This window comes from Ctenopharyngodon idella, chromosome 17 (assembly GCF_019924925.1).
Source record: "Ctenopharyngodon idella isolate HZGC_01 chromosome 17, HZGC01, whole genome shotgun sequence".
NCBI lineage: Eukaryota > Metazoa > Chordata > Actinopteri > Cypriniformes > Xenocyprididae > Ctenopharyngodon > Ctenopharyngodon idella.
Window position 1 is genome coordinate 11,665,645 of NC_067236.1, and position 16,942 is coordinate 11,682,586.

The 16,942-nt window shown below is 37.3% G+C and overlaps 1 long non-coding RNA gene across 2 annotated transcripts; it reads left to right on the top strand.

Annotated features, from left to right (window-relative positions):
• The first annotated feature begins 549 nt into the window (after positions 1–549).
• LOC127498736 (uncharacterized) lies at positions 550–11,361 on the top strand. 2 transcript variants are annotated; one of them, XR_007925956.1, is made up of 3 exons: positions 550–778; positions 7,100–7,273; positions 10,093–11,361. It is a non-coding gene; the product is annotated as an uncharacterized LOC127498736 (long non-coding RNA). The 2 variants fall into 2 exon arrangements; XR_007925957.1 differs by having other exon boundaries at positions 7,100–7,265.
• Positions 11,362–16,942: the final 5,581 nt, after the last annotated feature.

A 16,942-nucleotide genomic window follows, 5' to 3' on the forward strand; every position in this document is an offset into this window, starting at 1 on the left:
AAAAAAAAAAAAAAACCATACAGCATCTTTAATAAATTAATCTTAAGCGCATTAATTAACGAACAGTTTAATGACGACCTACTCATAAAGACAAACCTTGCCGCCACCTGCTGGCGTAACAATGTAACTGCATTGACTAACAGTCTACAATTATGTTCAGTTTTAAAGTTTTATAGGCTCTTTAATAAGCCAGAGTACCCTAATATGGATAGTGTTTTGCGTAAGCTCGGTTTTTAACATCATATTAAAATGTTAATAGTAAAATAAATATTTGTTGTGCTTATTTATTTGATTCTCAATTAAAACATCAATATACAACATTACTGTAAATAATAGGCTATAACCAATGCAACATCTGTGGTATTTATCTGAAAAAAGAAAAGAAAAAATGTTAACACTGACAGTCAACAGAGAGAGCTTTCACTTATCACTTATATAAAGCTTGAATGATCAGTATAGGTATCAGCAGATCATGATGACAAGAAATCAGTAGTCAGTATCAGCTGCAAAAATACTGATTGGAGCATCCCTATCAAATTTCATTGGACAATGTGAAGTGGAGTTAAAACTGCATAGTCACTGTCGGTTTTCAGTTGTTTAACAAAGGTGAAATACCTAAAAGAAAAATAAAGGTGTGGATCATTCTTTACACTCTGAATGGACAGAAGAATCTGCAGTTTGTCGCATTTTACAATTGAATTGCATCGTTTAAAAATTGGATGTGCATTGACTCCAAAGCACGCCACAAAACCCTGCAGTACCAGAAGTCACACTGATGGTAAGTAGTGTTCAATTTATTCTTATGTACTGCTTATTGATTTACCATTTGATGAAACTATCATAGTTGGTTAAATTCGAGTCCAAATGCCATTTACAGCCCTATTATGTGAAATGTAGGCTGTTAGTGTTAGGTCAAGGAGATGCAAAATGGTGATGCAAAATGGCCTATTATAGTGCCCCTTTTTACATTTGAGCCCCTGCCTTCAAGGAACTCTCCGCACATCCCTGCCATGCACTTTACAACAACAACAACAAAATATCCAGATAAAACTGGGAGGCCATGTCTGACAGAGACAGACAACCTTAAAGGGTTAGTTCACCCAAAGATGAAAATGCTGTCATTAATTACTCACCCTCATGTCATTCCACATCCGTTAGACCTTCGTTTATCTTCAGAACACAAATTAAGATATTTTTTGATAAAATCCAATGGCTCAGTGAGGCCTCCATTGCTAGCAAGATAATTAACACTTTCAATGCCCAGAAAGCTATTAAAGACATATTTAAAACAGTTCATGTGACTACAGTGGTTCAACCTTAATGTTATGAAGCGACGAGAATACTTTTTGCGTGCCCAAAAAAACCAAAATAACGACTTTATTCAACAATATCTAGAGATGGGCGATTTCAAAAGAATGCTTCATGAAGCTTTGAAGCTTTACGCATCTTTTATTTTGAATCAGTGGTTCGGAGGCCTCACTGAGCCATCGGATTTTATCAAAAATATCTTAATTTGTGTCCTGAAGATGAACGGCGGTCTTACGGCCTAACAACATGAGGGTGAGTAATTAATGACAGAATTTTTATTTTTGGGTGAACTAACTCTTTAACATTAGACTAAATTACCACTATCTGAAGTTAGTCCTCAAATGCTTGATCAGTTCATAAACTTAAAAGTCTAAATGCAAAGGTCAGTTCACTAGTTACGTGTCTAAGACACAACATGGCACATTCCATCTCTCTTTCCTCTGTAGACCTCCAGTTATTTTCACACCTGTCCTCTGCCTTTTTCTCAGGGCGATAAGTTCAGAACACCTTGACCTTTTAATGGAGACCAAACCTACCGTAGGCTCTTTCTATAACTGCACAAACACTCCATGCTCTCTGTATGGTTTGATATTCATGAGATAGCTCAGAATAACCCTCCAGCCAGATAATTGGAATTTTAATTATGCATGATATTAACCTTGAAACAAAAACAATGCTATTCTATTACCCCTGTGATGTTGTCTGTCTTGGAGTGATTCCATGAACCATTTCATTCAGAATTGACTTTTGAAATGGCTTCAGCTGCAGGCAAAGCATGCTGCAGGACACTTTTATGAGACAGTCATTTTGCAGATTAATTCCCTTTTATAGCACATCTTTTACAGAGCAAAGACAAAAACAGGAAAACAACACAAGAAAAGGGTGGGGAAAAAACAGAATCAAGAATGAGAAATTGCAGATAGGCAGGGAGGTGGTAGCTGCCACACTGAGAGGAAAAGAAAGAAAGAAAGAAAATCCTCCATTAGGCCTTGATTATTCAACTAAATAATGACTCAAATTGTTCCATTATAATATGGAAAAAATTTCACAGAGTATTTAAGATCTACACAGAATTGGTGAAATTGACATTTCAGCAAAATTACGGCCATAATTCGCTACATTACCATTTCAAATCTTGAGAGACAGACTAGTTGAATTAAGCACTGTGCCATGAGAGAACTTATCACCATGAGACTGTTAATACCAGCTTGTTATCTTGAACTAGAACAAGTCTTGGGGAAAATGATTTCTATTCCATTCCTAATGTTGCATACCTCGGTTCAATCTACTTGCTATATTATACTTAATTTTTCTTGTGCAAATTGCAAGAATAATGGTAACTTGGAGTTCAGTAAGTCAGATGTTGATTCATAACCGCTTTGGGGGATTCAGTTCAGTGAATCCTTCATCAGAATGACTCAAACCAGTAACTTGTCTTTTTGTTCATGAATCAGATTACATGGGTCTCGCTGTATGCATTTGAACCACTAAAACAAACCTGCTCATAACAGTCATTTGTTATGGATTTGGTCTTGCTGAGTTTTTGATGCTCTAAAAAGAACCGCTTTGTAAGAGTTTTTTGTTTGTGAATTGGACTACACTACTTGCGTGTTTGCTGAGTATAGTCTGTACTGAGAAAAACTCAATGCTTATTGCCATAATACTGTGGTCCACGATGGTTTGATTACATCAGATTCAATACAGGCATTGATAACTCAGGTAAAATATGATTTATTTTGCCGTGTCGCTGATTCAAGCATGCAGCAGAAGCATAAATGAAAAATGGTGCAGGAAATACACACAATATATTCTACTAACTTACGTTTTGTGGGTCGTTCCTGTAATTCTGCTGTTCTTCACTACTGAGGCATTTCTGCTCAGTTATGTTCTGTTACCAACTTGGATATTAAGTCTTAATGTGGTTCCCTCATTGGTTTCTGGCACACTCCACTGCTGCATCAGTCTATAAACTCTATTTCCTCTTAACTTCTTGAAGCAACTCCTGTGCGAGGATGAGCAATGCGTAAATGTAGCAGCACTGTTACTATACTATGATTATTTATTTTAATAATGGCCATGAATTATAAAATGGCTATGGTGAGTGTACCATTGACAATCACAAACATGATTGTCAACAGGCTATAATTTACATGAGGAGGCGTGTCACATTTACATACAATTGGTAGCCTAATTAATCTACAAGAAAAGGAAAATAAAACTAACCATTATTATATGTAGCTTTATAAATGCCAATATTGCAAAACATTTTGAACATATTTTCTGCCACACTCTGCTTACGCTGACATTGTGAATGCTGTATCCTCGTAACGTAAGTGGCGAAAAAAAAAATGTCTGCTTTCATATGTGGTGAGAAACAGCCTTACTCAAAAAGTGAATAGGAACATTTCGCACTTTATTTTCCCAGCATGCACTTCTGTTCCACCATTTTCTCTTGACCATCATTTTTTTTGTTCTCAATCCATCTCTTCTTCAAAGGAGGCTGAAGTCAAGTGTTGTTCTTTCTCTTTCTGCATCAATAGCATCAGTTTGATCAAAAGAGACCATTCAGAGAGGAGAGCAGCAAACAACACACATCCTCTCTCACACACTCACTTAAATTACCCCAATTAAGCCACATCCGTATTTCCTTTCACCGTTTCTATTATGTGTCTCTTGCTGTCAAAACTGTCTTTCTAACAGTAGAAGGACAAAGCAACACAGAACAGTGTGTCACAAAAAAATAGCTGGGCTGCCCTACAAACATGAACTTTGAATTTTTTTTTTTTGAGTATAGAAATACTTAATTTGACTTTACTATTTAAAGCTATTTAAGTATAGAATTAATAAATTTACCAGAATGCAGTACAACACACACACACACACACACACACACACGTTTAGGCCTATATATATATATATATATATATATATATATATATATATATATATATATATATATATATATATATATATATACACACATATACATATACACACTGCTCAAAAAAATTAAAGGAACACTTGGAAAACACATCAGATCTCAATGGGGAAAAATATCATGCTGGATATCTATACTGATATGGACTGGGTAATGTGTTAGGAATGAAAGGATGCCACATCGTTTGATGGAACTGAAAACTATCAACCTACAGAGGACTGAATTCAAAGACACCCTGAAAATCAAAGTGAAAAAATGAAGCAGCAGGCTAGTCCATTTTGCTTAAATTTCATTGCAGCAACTCAAAATAGTACTCAGTAGTTTGTATGGCCCCCACGTGCTTGTATGCGTGCCTGACAACGTCGAGGCATGCTCCTAATGAGACGACGGATGGTGTCCTGGGGTATTTCCTCCCAGATCTGGACCAGGGCAACACTGAATTCTGGACCTGCCAATTCTGGTGTTCAATGGCAAATGCCAGTCAAGCTCCACGGTGCCGGGCAGTGAGCACAGGGCCCACTAGAGGATGTCGGGCCTTCAGGCCACCTTCATGAAGTCTGTTTCTGATTGTTTGGTCGGAGACATTCACACCAGTGGCCTGCTGGAGGTCATTTTGTAAGGCTCTGACAGTGCTCATCCTGTTTCTCCTTGCACAATGGAGCAGATACCGGTCCTGCTGATGGGTTAAGGACCTTCTACGGACCTGTCCAGCTCTCCTAGAGTAACTGCCTGTCTCCTGGAGTCTCCTCCATGCTCTTGAGACTGTGCTGGGAGACACAGCAAACCTTCTGGCAATGGCACGTATTAATGTGCCATCCTGGAGGAGTTGGACTGCCTGTGCAACCTCTGTAGGGTCCAAGTATCACCTCATGCTACCAGTAGTGACACTGACCCTAGCCAAATGCAAAACTAGTGAAAAACAGTCAGAAAAGATGAGTAGCGAAAAAAATGTCAGTGGCCTCCACCTGTAAAACCATTCCTGTTTTGGGGCTAGTCTCATTGTTGCCCATCAGTGCACCTGTTGTTAATTTCATGAACACCAAAGCAGCTGAAACTGATTAACAACCCCCTCTGCTGCTTAACTGACCAGATCAATATCCCAGGAGTTTAACTGACTTGATGCTATTCTCTGATTAAAAAGTGTTCCTTTAATTTTTTTGAACAGTATATATTGTAAGAGACTTTCAGTAGACATCCATTACCGGTTATCAGAGGGCCTGAAATTTACCCATAAACCTCAAGAAGTGTCCCAGGGGATAGTGCTGTTAGCAAAGTAGCATGTTGTGTAGCTTTTGGGAGTATGTAATTATTATATTCATAAGTAATCATCATAACTGGAGTGGTGTTTGTTTAAACCATATAATCTAGTCCCCAATGTTTGTCAGTGTCATTTAAGCTGGTGAAAACAGGACTGATGTGATTGTCGTCTGCTAATTAGTGCTTTGTTGTGTGTAAACTCGAGATGAAACATAAGAGCTGTGCTTTAATGGTGTGGTTTGATCTACACATAAAAAGGCTTCAAATAAGACATTATTTAACTCATGTGAAGTATGTTGATGCTGAAGCTTTCAAACAAACAAACACCAAACAAAAAGTTTTTATAGAAATTTGAAGAATTTTATTATCACTCTTTATGACTATTCAGACTTAAGAATAATTAAGAATACCATTAAGAATATGGTAAATTTGTGTTTTACTGATGTACACTGAAGGACCTTTAAGAAATGTAATTCAATCTGGTCAGAAAAGTCTGTAGTTATATATGTTTTGTTTTTGTACAGAATGCCATAAATCTTATTTTTTGTACTGTATGGTGCATCTTCTTGGGATTTAGTGATCCCAATCCTGTCTGTACATGAAAATCACAGATGTCCTATATTAATAATTGTAACTTAACCATAATTTAGGAAACTAATCCCATCCAAACATTGTTTTTAAATATTTGAAACCAACACACACTGGAAAATCAGATAAAAATATTAAGCAAACAAAAAACTACTAATGATTCCCCTGAGAATTGCATTTTCAGAGATGTAAAGTTAAAATAAATAAATAAATGTATTTTTTGCAAAATAACTTGGGTGAAATGTTCAACAGCTTTTTTTTTTTTTTTTTTTTGTAGCTAAGGCTTTTAGGTACAGTATGCACCAATACAGAAACTTTAAATACAAAGACTTTCAAAAACCAACATACCCTGAGAAATATTCACTGCACTAAAAAGTGTCAAAACTAGCCTCCTCTATTCTATATTTAGCTGAGCGATGGTTTGGATCATTTGATTGCTGACAAGATTGAACAAAGTATGTCTTGTCTCTCTTTATGGCATTTTAGTGCAATCAGACATGTACTGAATACGCTCTTTTGTTTCATCAGTGTGTCATTAAGATGTGGGGCGCATTCTCCAAGACAGAATACAGTCTGATGAGTGTTCTCCCTTCAAAAGTTTCCAGTATGTCAAAGAAAACTCTGAATGAAATAAATTTTTCCTTTAGGTCGCCTGCTTTGAAACAGTACTACTGCCTTTCAGGAAAGATGCCACTGACCTGGGATGAAACATTTCCATGCGTTTAAAGCCAACATCAGTGTCCAGTGACACATGACCAAAGCTTTCACAGGAACAATATCTGATTTTGACCCTCTATCACCAAGACGTACATATTGTGGGTCAGAGGCTTTGCACAAAAAGGGTCAGATTCGGCTATTCTTTTTGAGAAGGCTTGGGATATTTCGTTCTGGAGTTTCTAGCTGGAAGCTCCAGTCACAGACATGCCTGTCATCACTGCCTGTATGTCAAAAAGAAAGTTATTTTTCCATTTTTAAACTTCAGCCTCTTTCTCTCTTTATCATTCCCAGACCACCTGATGCTGGACGGCCAGTCGAGTTGCCTCCCTTTCCATCTGCCCTAGCAGTCCCTCGCTTCCCAGGCAATGACAGGCGCTGTTGCTGTGGTGATGGATGACTTTGTGTCGAGTGGCAGAGTTGGGAGGTCTTAGGTGATACCACCTGTCGACGAAATAAAGTGAGAACGTAAGAGAGGGCATCTTTCTCTGTTTGACTGACAGTCTATTGTTTTTGCTCCTCCTTTCTTCCCACCATTGCATTTCGTTTTTGTTTTGTTTTTTTCATATGAATTTAAACTAAGCCTGCTATACATAAATACATTCCAGCATATAATAATACATTTTACAGAGGAGCAGGAAAGGAAGTCCTGCCTTTCATTTAAAAATATATTATATACACATATAAATAATATATACACATATATACACACATCTCCTTATACCCCACATGCTGAGAGAGAAGCTTCATGATGTAAGTCTCAAGAGTTCCTCTCCTGTCAAAATCCATTGTTCTCAAAGAGCAGCTCTTTGACAGAATCACACAGTTCAACAGAAAACTCTCTGCTTGATTCAACAGAATGAACTTTGACACTGCAATACACAACAGAAGATCTCACCATTTTCTCTTCGTTGTCACTGTTCAACACATTGTAGTCACATTATAAGACAAGAGGAAGAAAATAAGGGCATTCTGTGATAAACTAAACCAGTAAACCTTCTTTAATATATTGACATTCACAACTGCTGCAAATGCAAGTATTATAAAGAACAGGAGAGACTGTAGCACATCAATAGCTGTACCTTCAAAAGCGTAAAATATGGATTTCTGTAGAGGATAATGGCGTTGACTAAAGAATGTTAGAGATCTGTATCTAATGCTACAATCCATGTGACAACATCATTATTCAGGGTGAAACTTTAGTCTTATGAACATGTGTCATCAACACTGCACAAAGTGATTTCTTTTAGAGACATCTTACTTTATTATTACTTTATTCAGTAAAATCTTATTTTATTTACTTGCCACCTTGGCAGATGTTTTCTCCTGATATGATTGTTCTGTGAGATGTTGTGACACACTAAAATACATAATGATACCTCAAACACCCTCATGCAATCTAACATCCCACACTTTCTCTCAAAACCTATATGCCTATATATAGGTGACTATCTGTTTTCCGCTTATATAGTTAGCTGTGTACTTGCAGCATCTTAACTGAATTAGAACCTCATCAGTAACTAATTTACTCTACTTTAGACACCCTTTGTTGACAGCAACTTCATTAATAGCTTTTGTTACGCTGTGTAAATAGCATCACTTACTGATTCTGACATTACCATAGCTGGCAATGCAAATGAATGAATAAAACACATTAATGTAATGAGCACACATGAAAAATGGAGCACATATGACAATGTGGTGCAATCATAAATTCTTATTTAAGAATTATTTTTATTTCACAACTTACATTTATAAACTAGGCTATACAGTGAATTCAACGTCAGAATTCAGAGTCAAAACTATCTGTTTTATAACATCACATTATGGGCATATTTCACTAAATTTGAAAACCGCAATTCATTTAAACATTTTTTTTTGTCTTAATTTTAAGATGACTACTTTTTAGAGCCACTATACTGCCTACTATTTGAGACACTTTCACATCAGGAGCACAATTATGATACCTAAAAACGCTCTTAAGGCACCCACACTAAAAGATAATCAGGCTGATTTTAGGCCCAATTCTCCCCTTCCGACAATCCTAGGTAAAGTCCAGATTATCTTGATGGTTCTACAGATTATTTTATCAGATTATCCTGTGGTGTGAGGTGTGTTAAGAGTGATTGAATCTGCTTGAAAGAACATAAGGGCTGCACCAGTCTCAAATCGTAAATATTCAAAATGTTGGATGTTGGATGAATCCAAACCTTTTCAAAGCTTCGATTCAACTGAAGCAATGATTCACTGTTTCAAGGCGTTCAAAACTCCACACGCTGGTGACCCCTGCTGTGGCAAGTAACAAAAACTCTGTCCAAACATGGATAAAAACACCTTTTACAAACACATTGCAAATAGTTTATTGAAAGTAAAATCTATCAAATGCCATTAACTAAACATAATAAGATTAAATATCAAGTGTCGGTATAATATGTGTTCTTTTATCAAGTTTCAGGGCTATTTTGCTTTATTTTATGGATGGCTTAGCTAAACAGGCCAATAAGAGACAATTAACTATGGTACTGTTGTTTCTTTTAATTATACTAATGTCTAATTAAAACATCTACAAATTTATAAAACTGATCAGAGATCAGGTAAAACCCATAGACACCTGTTCAATGGTTTGCCTCTAGGGGGCGATCTCAGTGAATCCACATGATTCATGGGTTCACAGAGATCGCCCACCAGCGGTGAACCATTGAAATTTCGAAAAGTTTCAAAACAGTAATGATGTAACAAAGCCTTGTTTACAGAAATCCCATGACTTTGGCAGTTTGATACACGCTCCGAACCACTGATTTCGAAACAAAAGATTTGTAAAGGTTTTGAAGCTTCATGAAGCAGTGTTTCGAAATCGCCCATCATTAGATTGTTGTCTCTCACATTTTGAAAATCTGATAAGATTTTAAAAATCTTTTAGTGTGGGTCAGCCTTTAGTAGATTTGAGACAAAGCACTCACAGGCCGGTACCTCACACAGACTGTTACTTCACAGACTTGCATTCATATTGATACCTTTCAGAATCTGTTCTCACAGACCCTCATTCAGACTGTAACCTCAATGACCTTCATTCAGAATGACATGGGCCATACATTAAAAGTTCCAGCAATTATGACTTAACACGCGTCTGGTTGGGGCTCGCGCTGACAAATAATCCACTTTATCTTGATTGAACTAATCTAGCCTCACATAAATCATGTGACGCAGATATTCTGGATGTACCACTAAAAGCGCTGTTGTTTTATTTGACTGCTCTGTCTGTCCCTCTCATTTGTCTCGGAGAGCAGTGGGAAACGTCAGCCCGAGGCACGGCCCAATCGATCAGCGCTCCACTTCACCTGATTGGTGGCTGCGGAGGATGGGGCGAACCGATCGCCATGGCGATAGTAGTGACAGGCAGCGGGCGGTGACACCACTGCTGTGACAGACCTTCATTAGCCGTTGCCATGGGAGACGGTGGGGTTTCTGGGCTTGAAGTGGAGGAGAGAAAAGCAAGGAATCATGATGTAAATAAAATGCTCATAAAGTGATTAAAATACCAGATTTAACTTAAAGCTCATACATGATTTGAGAGGGATGCCACATGATGACCTAATTAGGATGCTCAAATTCTTTCTTATACACATGCTCTGATCAAAACAATCCAGGCAGGAAAGCAGATAATGGATCCTAATGAGAAGGAGATTTTCTCACTGTTTCTTGAGTGTTTGGTTTAAATAACATTTGCTGTCTGTTGTGGGCTTTGATGAGCTGTGACAGTGTGTTAATTTGTATCTCTCCTGCACCTGCACTGTGAGTATGTGGAAGTGTGTTTCTCCATGTGGGTGTTTGTGTTGTGAGTAGTTGCTTACCAGTGACTCTTATTGATAAGGAATGAATGGCAGTAATTAGGATAGGAAGGATAGCTAATTGCATGTGAGGGTTCAGGGTAAACTCTACGTGTGAATGGCCTCTTGAGCTAGTGAACATTCCCAGCCTGTAGAAAGTGGAATGCATGAATAGGCTATATTAATTAACAACTGCTTGTTTCAACAGCCTTTTTCTATGTGCCAGCCTATTATGTGGTTCCTCATCATTTTAACTTTCATTTATAAAAAACACTTCCAGTTAATGATGGACACTGACAGGAAAACAATAGTAACAAATATATGACAAGCAAAGCAGCTTTTGTTTTGAAAATAGTGTCAAGTGTGCAGTTTAAGTGATGGCACAGCTCAGCTAAAGATAAAAAAAGTACATCTGTTTCCTTTATGATAATTACGTCAATCGTGGGAGAAAACTACTAAACCACCTAAAAAGAAAAGCAGCATACATTTTGTTGCAGGTCGTGGATAATCTAGTCTCAAAGAGACAAATATTTAAGTGTCATCCACGTTCACTGTCAGAAAAAAAGGTACGGTGCTTGTCACTGGGGCAGTAACCTAAGGTACAAAAGTGAAAAGGTACATCTTTGTACCTTACTTACCCCTAAATGGTGCATATTAGTACCTTAAAGGTACATATTAGTACTTTAAAAGTGCATATTTGTACCTTAAAGGTACATATTAGTACCTTTTTACCTTTGTACCTTAGGGTACTGCCCCAGTGACAAGCACCGTACTTTTTTCTGACACTTTTTTCTGACAGTGTAGCTTATTCTGGCTAAGAACCACTTTCTAAAGAAGAATTCACTTGAATGACATGTAACATTTAGTTTTTATGTGAGGTAAATGGGACAAAATAGATCTAAATCAATCTTGTCAAACTTGAACAGTACAGACAAAATAAATCTACGGAGCCCCGAGGGAACGAGGGAATGAATTAGTAAATCGTGCGCACGATTTATAAATCGAGGGAAAAAATTAGTAAATTGTGCGCATTATTTACTAATTTGTTCCTTTGATTTTCTCAATCGTGTGCATGGTTTATAAATCGAGGGAACAAATTAGTTAATCGTGTGCATGATTAAGCAAATCGAGGGAGCGAAATAGTAAATCGTCTGCACAATTGAGCAACTCGAAGGAACAAAATTGTAAATCGTGCGCACAATTTACTTTTTTCTTGCATGTCATGTGCGTGGCTCCATAGAAATCGGAAGAATTTATCAAAATTTCTGTCCATGCAAAATTAATTGATACTGATCATTTCTCTGACAGAAAGAAGAATAGAATGTAGTTTACTTGTTGCTAAGTGCCTAAAGCAAAATTCAGAATTTTTAAAAACAATTTTATGCTAAAATTTGTAATATAAGCCCCAATATTTCTAGTAATTTCACTAAAATACTCCACAGCATAGTGACCATGTGACCTTTGACATAGTCATCAATGTCTTTGGAAAATCTGTATAAGGTCACAACCTTTAAACCAGCCAGTGTGAATCCTGGATGACTAAATGATCTCAGAGGTCATGGGTTAAACAAAGACTCACATCCTTAGTTAATCCTCGGCCCTCTTGGATTTAGCCTTATCACTAGTTCACATTTCTTTCTACTTAAGAGGCCAGCAGAGCTTATGTGTACGTGCTCTCACATTCTTTCTCTAATGGGAGTTTTAAGCTGTGTGTGCAAATGTGGAGATACATATTCATTTCTGATCCATCTGCAAACCTCGCAGGCCTCTGCTGTAATCATTAGTGTATTCCAGCTGGACCCGCGGCCAGGAAAAGATGATCACACTCTGGAAATGTCAGCTCTAATGACCTATAACAGTGATGTAACATTTCTCCTTATGGTCAGTCTTTACATGTTGCTAGTTGAAGATTTTGGGTCTAAATGTTGCAGGTCTGAATTTTAGCTAAAAAAGGGGTTTACTGATGCTGAGCTAAAGACACGTTCATACAGTGCTGACCAAATTGTTGTGAAATACCTTGTGTATTACATCGAGGAATGGGAATTGTAAATAATTTAACGATTCTGGTTTACTCACAGTTTTATTACTGATTCTTTAAGTTCCTAATACATATAAAACAATATAAAACATCAGGTAACACATTTTTATTATTTATCTTTTTTTTTTTACTTTTATTATTTAAAATAGTAATGATAATGAACAAAAAGTCAGTAGGTTCACTGATTTTAGTCTCATCGTTAGTAGCTGTATGTGCTTGATTCACAAAAAAGAATCATTCATTCAGGAATCAGACTAAACTAGCAGAACAGTTTTGTTTTAATTCACTAAAAGGAAATTACTCATTAATTAGTACGTTAGTAATTTGTTCAGAAATTAAACTACACTAGTTGTGCTGTGTATATAATTTAATAAAAAGCTCCACGTCATCAGATTCGCTCCAGAATCAGATTATTCTGTTTCACCAAACTAAATGGTTTTCCATCTGCTAACACTGAATAAGTGGTGCAGGAAACTCGATCAAAGTATTTTAATACAGTGTTCCATCCGCATCGGTGGAAGAATGCAAGTGCGAGATCCACTAAGACAACCGATCCATAATTACATTAGAATTCTTTATATAAATCACCAAACGTAAATGTTTTCAGGTTTATTAAAGCTGTACTGATGCTGCGCTACATAAAATACAGCTGGGTTGACCAAGAAGCTATCAGAAACCGTAAATGTTCTCTTCCCTGGGAATTGTGACATAAGGAGGCCATTTCATTTAATGAAGCTGCTGGATGATTTTGTGTTGTCATCATTGGGCTGCAGGCCATTGCATTTGTATGACATTGTGTGTTTGTGTGTTTGAGCGAGTGTGTTTTCCACTGCATTCATCTCACACTGGAATCACAACACCATGACCTTCTCACTGCATATATTACACTGCTGCAGAGACAGCGAGAGAATATGGAGGAGGGAGAGAGGGAGGGAAGGAACCGAAATTGAAATCTGTTTTTATCACTAGGCTCTTAAATTAAGGATTCCACAGACAGCTTGTTAGCTTCATTGTCTTGGCGCTCTCTTTTTCCGGAACAATTACGGAAGACAATACCTTCCTAGACTGGGCGGCTGCCAGTGGGATGGGAGCATTTTTTTTCCCTTCTACTTGTGATTTCTACTGCTGGTGTTGCCACACAAATCCAGCAGAACAAAGCAGCTGTACTTAGGTGCCAGCTTATTCTCTCAAAACCCTCTGCGGTCCCTGCAATACCCAGACAGCCCTCCACTGTACAAACTGCTGTAAACAACCGCTAATCAATCAAATCAATCGTTAATCAAAATCAATTACTCTGTGCTGTATGAAACAAGACTATGACATTATCAGGAATAATACAATGATGCAAGACTCAGTCATGAATGTTTTTCCACACAAATAAGAGAGATAAGCTCTCTGACGTCAGTTTCAGACTGAACATATCCTTTATTCAATCTGGAATCGTTTAGAGCCATGTTTAGAATGAATTCATTAACATTATCTGAGTTTATGAGTGTGTTGCTGACATAATTCAGATTTTCTGGTGTTGTATTTTTACCCCCAGCGTGTTAACTCACATTCTTTCTTGTTCTTTTTTTCTGTCAAAGCCTTTATTATAAGCCAAAATTGCTTTCCCTTCAGACACAAACTGAAATTGAACTGAGTCAATGGGCAGGTCACAGAGGCACAAACATTTTGAGAACAGACTGAAAATTAAACAACTGGTTTCTTTTAGAGATCGAACAATACCTCTTTCATGGTATTGTTTTTGGCCACATGTACAGTTAGGTAGATTTCAAGAACATTTCAAGGGGTTGTGTCACCATTACGGTGATCAGTGTTACTGTTGGTTAATCTGCCACAATGTGCTCATTTCATGCAATGCTGTTGTTTTTAGCTAACTCAATAGAAATTATTTGAAACTACACTTTTAATTTTTATCACAAATCAGTTCAGTATACTTGCAACAGATTAACTTCAATGAAATGATAAAGTTCACTGATTAGGTAGCCACAATTTCTTGGTTATCAAATATGGCTCCCTGGTTGATCATCTAAATGTCTTCCCATCCATCATTTTCAGAGCAGAGAAAGAGAAAGAAAAAAACACGAGGAAGACCTGAATTTATGGGATGCAGTCAACCTTCTAAATCAAATGTCTACCTTTGCTGTGTAATGTGAGGTGACAGGTGCCATCTCCTCCCATTTTGTATTCTCTGTTGGTGTTTGTGTGTGCACACACCGGCCTTCATTTTCATTATATATTGGCAAAATGTCATCCTCAAAACTTTAAAAGCTACAACTTCAACAGAACGACACAGTCAGCATACAAAGTTATTGAGCACTTTAAGAAATTGTGGTAGGTTGGGACTTCTTAATGGCTCCATAAAGTAGAGTTCTGGGGTGCAGGAGTCACTATATCACCATAGTTTAGCCTCACCTCCCTCACGGGGAAACGATTGCAAAACAAATGGGGCTCAGACAAAGTCATATTTTATGGCCAACGTAAAAGTGCCCTAAAGCTGCACCAACAGCAAGATGCTGCCAATGTCAGAGAACGCGCTTTCTCAAGGATAAAGCCTTTCCCTGCCTCACCTCGCTTCCTCCCGCGCCAATAATTCCTGCCTCGATCCAGCAGGCAACAGACGGTATAAGAGTCATTAGTCATTTTTAGTTTCTTACTCATACACTGTTGGACACGGCCGAGGTTTAGAAGGGATCAAAGATGTTATGAGGTGTGTGTGTATGTGGTGTGTATGTGTGTGTGTCTGATATAAATGTGGAAGCTGGTTTTTGAATGAGCTGAAAAGAAAAAACAACAGCAGATGTTTAGAGTCCCAGCCACTTAGCTAAACTAGACTAGGAATTTTAAAACACTTTAAATAAGTGTCATTTAGACCAGGATAAGCTGGACCTGAGTCTAAGAAACCCATGTGGGCCATTCTCAAAAAAAAAAAAAAAAAAAAGATTTTCTTTGAAGTTTAACATTTAAAAAATGATTTATACTGTTAATTACATAACCCTCCAAAAATGATTAAATAAGTATAAATGTCACAGACGCAGTGTAACAAATTAAGAGGACAGGGTAAATTTTCAGGCACTTTCCAAATTCAAACAAATAAAAAAAAAGTCCAAAGCATTTTTTTATTTCATGTTATACTAAACTGGTAGATATAGTATTATGCCCTTTATGTTGAGTATCTTGACTATTTAAGGGACTTGTTTATAACATTTTAAGAATGACCCATGTGAGAAAATGATGTAGCCCCTTAAGGCAAACACTTTAAACTTTAAAATTATCAGCAGATACATCACCAACCCAATAATATCAGACGTTTATTTGCAGAAATAGATATCAGTTGCTGTTCTGGGGTGCTTGTCCAATATGTCACATCACAGAGTGAATGGGGTCTTGTCATTATTGAACTGGAATATTTTGCACATTGATAAAAGGTTCTGGCCTGACTTTAGCCATTGAGCTTTTGTGAGAAAAACGACTGCAATATCCGCCCTGCTGTTGTATTGAGACAATATCCTACAATAGTCCTTTCATTAGAGAAATTTCACATCCCTGGCGTGTCTAATCAGGCCTTCCTCTTTTACGCTGACAAAAGGCTGTCGTTCGGGAGGTCTCCCAAATGCAACTGGGGTTGAACAAAAGACCTCTCAGCTCAGATATGAAAGATTTCATTGTTCCCAGTGCAATCAGTCATCTTTATGACAGCTCATTAGGAGATGGACAGGAAGTTGCCATATTTGGCAGGCAGCATGCTTATCTCCTTGGCTTTTAATAAGACATTTATCTGAATAATCTAGACTTTTTTATGGGAATGTTGGAGTCTTTTGTTTTTCCGGTTTTCACAGGACTGTGGGTAATTGTGCTGACATATAGCAATAAGTTACAGAATTCTCAGTCTCACACTACCATCACATTTTAGATGGTTAGAAGCTCATGCAACAGGATTTATCCATTGCCACAAACAATACTCTTTCTCTGTGTGTCTGTATGTCTTGATACAATAAATATAAAATGGTATTTCTCAACAAAAGCAAAAGGATTTATGAAGCTTTTCTGTTTTGTTCACTTGTTCCCAGATAAGAACAAGATTGTCCTTCAGAATCCGTACTTCAAGTGATTCTTTTCAAACCTGTCTGTCTTCTAAATCATTTCACCTGTCTCACTTCTTTTTTGTCTCACTGAAACTGAGCAGAATAGTGCCACACCTGAAGCAATTCCAGCATGTTTCAAATCTCAGTAATCCTTTGAGAAACTGGAAAAAGCTGCATGGTAGAG